General features: G+C 51.2%; 1 pseudogene; it reads right to left on the reverse strand.

Moving 5' to 3' along the window:
* Positions 1 to 4,512: 4,512 nt before the first annotated feature.
* On the reverse strand, positions 4,513 to 4,631 carry LOC137615562 (5S ribosomal RNA; annotated as a pseudogene).
* Positions 4,632 to 5,186: the final 555 nt, after the last annotated feature.

The following is a 5,186-nucleotide window of genomic DNA, read 5'->3' on the forward strand; positions in this document are numbered from 1 at the left end:
AGCCTGGTAGACTGAGGCAGAGGACTTACGCAAGTAACTGGACATTCTCTCAGCAACTCGTGAAAAGCCTTTCTGAGAGAGGAGACACAGGATAGTCTCCAGGCGTGAAGTCGAAGCGGTTCTGTGAAAAATGTTCGCATAAGGTTGTTTGAGAAGATCTTGTCGAGGAGGAAGCTCTCGCGGTAGATCTACTAGAAGTTACAGGAGGTCCGGAAACCACTCTGCATGATGCCATAGTGAAACTACAAGGGTCATCATTAGATCTTTGGATGCTCTAGTCATGTTCTGCAGTCTTCTCATCAGACGTAACAGGGGAAAGGTGCACATATTGATGTTATCCCACTGTAGTTGAAATGCATCCTGCCATAGAGCCTCAGGGTTCAGGACTGGAGAACAGTACAGCGCAAGCTTGCTGTTCAGAGATGTTGCAAACCAATCTACAGTTAGGGGACCTCACAAAGTCAGGACTTTGTTGGCTATCTGACGATTTAAAGACCATTCGGAGCCTACTATCTGAGTCGCTCTGCTCAGATTGTCCGCAAGCACATTTCTCTTGCCGGGAATGAAGCAAGCTGATAAAGACACTGAATATTCCCCACAAATCCAGGACTTTGTTAGCTATCTGACGATTTAAAGACCATTCGGAGCCTACTATCTGAGTCGGTCTGCTCAGGTTGTCCGCGAGCTCATTCCTCTTGGTGGGAATGAAGCAAGCTGATAGAGACACCGAATGTTTTCCTGACCCTCTGAGGATCTTACTGCGAGATGGAATAGAGGCTGCGAAAAGGTACAGTACCGCCCTGTTTGTTTATGTAGGGCCACTACTGTGGTGTTGTCGCTCATCAACACCGCAGAGAGACCTGCCAGCAACTGTTGGAACTGATGAAGGACTAGGTAGGGTGCTCTCAGCTACGGAAGATTTATGTGCTGGTACCTTTCCGACTCTGACCAAAGGCTGTAGATCGTATGGTGCAGCAGGTGAGTGCTCCCACCCTTCTTTTTGATGCCTCTGTGAAGACCATCAAATCCGGAGGGGGGGACAAGAAGATTCTGGCTGCGACGAAGGGTTTTGTCTGCCATCTACCAATTCAAATCCGTCACCTGGTCATGAGTTATAGGAACTTGAGTGTCAGGTGGATCGGAGTGCTGGTTCCACACAGACATCAGCTGCCATTGCAGGGATCTTACCCTGAGGCAGCTGTTTGGAACTAGAAGGATGAGAAAGGTTAGATGACCTAGCAGACTCAACCAACGAGACGCCAGAAGGACTTTTTTTCTGAGGAAGGGTGCAGCCACTTCTCTCAGTCTGTGTACTCTTTCGTCTGATGGGAAGACTTTCTCTTGGATGGTATCTATTATCATACCGAGGTATACCAGCCTTTGGGAAGGTTGCAGTATCTCGTGATTTATCAGGATCCCCAGATCTTGACAAAACTAGAGAACTAGAGAAGCATGTTTTGGTGACGAAGAAGGGTCGTCTCCGAGTCTGCCAGTATTAGCCAGTCATCCAGATATCAGGGGAGACAGATGCTGTTCCTGTGAGCCCAAGATGAAACTCGGGCGATACCTGAGGAGCCGTTGTAAGATGGAAGCATAGAACCTTGAACTGGTACATCCTTTCCTCTTGTATGAACCTTAGATATGACAAATTCGGAGATAATTTGTATTTTTCCTAACCATACAAACCTTAGCTATTTACATTGGGTTTACCTTTCGGTGTAGCTGAAATGGCGAGCCATTAGAATTTAACGAGGGTGTATTACCCCCGCGCTAGTTAGCAGGGGGGTAGGGGAGTGGTAGCTAGCTACCCCTCCGCCCCTCACACACCGGTGAACTGCTTCACTTCACTTAGAGGTAGGACTTGTCTTGGGGGACAGGGCTGGCGGGTAAATATGTGTAAATAGCTAAGGTTTGTATGGTTAGGAAAAATACAAATTATCTCCGAATTTGTCATTTGTTCCGTAACCGAAATACAAACCACGCTATTTACATTGGGTGACTTACCCCTTAGGAAGGGTGGAAAGTCCCCAGCCATACTGGCTTTGGCTTTACCCGGGGACTCAGAATCCGAGTGAGTCGCCCTCGAGAAAAGGAGTCCCTGCACCTCACAAGTTCCTTGCTCCGCAAGGAAACGTGTGGCCTACATAAGCTTGTGTGTGAAGGAATAAAGTTGACCTGGAGTTCCAGAAGGAACTCTGGGTTAGGATGTTCCCAATACCACCTCGTCAGGGGATGGGGGACGCGACAGTATTGACTCAATACTCGGAACACAAGGAAGCATGGTTTACCTGCAGAGGTTTGAGGTCAGCTATGCAGAGACCAGGATGCTGCTTCCCCAGAAGAGGGGACGATGAAGAAAGAAGTAAGAGCCAGACTTACTTCTTTCGTTCATGCAGACTAAAACCTGATAACAATGCCCTCAACCTTCTGCTACCTGTCCAAAAAGGAGCCTGAGGTTAGACCAGCTGTTGTGTAGCCACCACAGAGCGATAGAAACGTATCGATACTCCTGTGGGTCATGTCCTGCAGGAAGCGGGCTGCGAAGGTCATTAGACGCTTCCAGACTCCAGCTTGTAGCACCTGCGTCACAGAGTAGTACTACTCGAAGGCGAGGGACGTTGCGATGTATCCGACATCGTGCTGTAGGGCGACGTGACGGGGGAGGGTCTGGATTCAGGTCGGGATGAATGTCCTTGAGTCCGAGCTGAAGAGGTATACTGGTGACTCTCCCCTGTGTCCTTCCTGTGCTCCCAACCCGGCTGCACGTGAGGACAAACTGCAGCTGATCCCAAAGATAACCACTCGATTCCTTTACTGGCAAGAAGGAGAAGGTTTGGGTCATCTGATACAGAATGGTGACTCGAAATCTTGAAGGAGTTGGACCGAAGGGCCGGGACCCCAAGATTCTGAGTCTAGCAAACAACTCAGGAGCGAACCTGAATGTTGCCTTCCCCTATTCCTTAGAAAGGGTGGAGTCGTACGAGACCAAGAAGATTGCTCACACACTGGCCGAGGCCAGAGTGAGCAGGAGCACCGTCCCCCAAGACGGAATACGATCAGAGGCCTGACGTAATGGTTCTTGAGAAGATCTCTTAAGGGACTAAAAAGTCCGAACCATGCTCCATGGAGGAGGTCTCACTCCGACTGAGGGCAGGGACGTTCGCAGCTTCGCATGAGCAAAGAAAGGTCCAGCGGGAAGGAAAAAGTCTATTCCTTTCAGCCTGAAGGCCAGGGAAAGGCTGAGCGACAGGCTTCACTGCCGAGAGCGGAAAGGAGTTTCCTCTCGCCGAAAAGCAATATGTCCGTTATTGCTGGAGACGAGGCCTCAAGGGAAGAGGTATCTCTCCCACGACACCAACCACAGAAGACTCTCCACTTCGCCTGGTAGACCACTGCGGATGACTATCGCAGGTGACGCGACCTCCGCTCCGCGACTGTAGCGGGTTGTCTCTTTTTGAGGAGGCAGCGTAGTGTCTCCAGGCATGAAGCCGAAGCGATGCTACGGCTCGTGAAAGATGTTGTGGTGTGGTTGTTTAAGTAGCCTGTGCCGTGGGAGAAGCTCTCCCGGGAGTTCCGTCAGGGGAAACAGAGGGTCCGGAAACCGATCCGCGAATAGTCACAGTGGATCTCTCAGGGCCATCGAAAGGTTGACAGACAACCTGGTTTTGTTGAGACCCAATCTCAACAGACAACAATGGTGGGAAGACGCAGGAAAGCATCTTGCCAAAGAGTCTTGGGGTCTGAGACTGGGGGGAAGAACAGCGGAAGCTTGAAGTTCAAGGCTGTCGCAATCAGGTCCCCCAGGCCAGGACTTGCTGGTTACTAAAGGCCAAAGACCCCCAGGTACCCTCTATCTGCGAGGCTCTGCTCAGATAGTCGGAGAGAACATTCCTCTGCCCGGAATGAGCGAGCCGATAGTGGTATGGAGAGGACCTCGGATCATCTCAGTATCTCTACTGCAAGAAGCGAAGGTATGAAAATGCGTCCCTTGCTGATTGGAATACGCCAGTACCATGAAGTCGTCGCGCACGGAGCGACTCGGCAGGAACTGTAGGATCTGTAGAGGGGCCAGACTACGGCCCCTAAGCCTGCCTAAATGATGGAGAGGTATCCTTCAGATCCTGACCATAGGCCTGAACCAGAACATGCCCCCCCGCCCCCCCCTTTCCTTTGACGAGTCCGAGAACAGCATCAAAATGTGGGGAAAGGACGAGAATATCCACTCCCATCAAGAGGTTCCATAGGTCAACACCCATTGCAGGTCTAAACGTTCCGCTGGTCCCATAGGGGCCAGAAAGTCCAGTTAATCGTTGCTTTGATACCACCGGAACTTGGGCCGCCCCACAGGGAACTTATCCTGAGGCGACCATTCGGGATTTTAGACGGGTCAATGAGGAAAAGAGACCCAGGAAACGTTCCAAGGTAGGGCTGAAAGCTCTGCTTGACTGAGAACAGGTACTGCGACTCTCCTCAGCCTTGCCACAGTCAACTGAAGGGAAGGGTCGGAAAAGGAGGCAACAGCATCTGGCGTCCCCAGGCGGTCACCCATCCAAGAACTGACCAGACCCAACGTTGCTTAACTTCGCTGAACGGACGAGAAGCAGTGTTTCCAACGTGGTGAGGCCATGACTCAATATCATGGCTAGATACTCCAGATGTTGAGGCAGAAGTAGAGAAGGCTCCTAGCAAATTACCATGATCTCTCACTCATGGTAAGGACCCGGAAGCTTGTCCCGGCGTTGAAGAAGGTCGAACCCGAGCCTACCGGAGTTGACCAGACCTCCAAAAAGCGAAGGAGGCGGAAGCCTGCTCCTGAGCGGCCATGAGGAAAGCAGGGAGAGTTCTCTGGGGAAAAACCTGCGATGCTGCGGCGGGATCGCCACACAGCATCTTAAGTCTAGGCTGAATTCCAAGAGCTTCCTGGAAGATGGATGGAATGGAAACTGGAAGTACCCATCCTTCCGATCCAGGGCCTAAGGAGTCCTGCCGCCTCGTTACCAGTCTGATCGATTCTGCTGTTCCACGCTGGACGAAGTTTGTTCGAGAAACTTGATCAGAGCTGAGAGGTCGACGACGGAATTCCCGTCTCAGATGCTTTCCTACGAGAAAGGATCGACTGAAGAAGCCGGGGGGTGAAGCCGTCGACGACCCTATGGAGGACCTTCTCCTAAGGCATGGATCATTCT

The sequence above is a fragment of the Palaemon carinicauda genome, chromosome 21, assembly GCF_036898095.1.
Source record: "Palaemon carinicauda isolate YSFRI2023 chromosome 21, ASM3689809v2, whole genome shotgun sequence".
Taxonomy (NCBI): domain Eukaryota; kingdom Metazoa; phylum Arthropoda; class Malacostraca; order Decapoda; family Palaemonidae; genus Palaemon; species Palaemon carinicauda.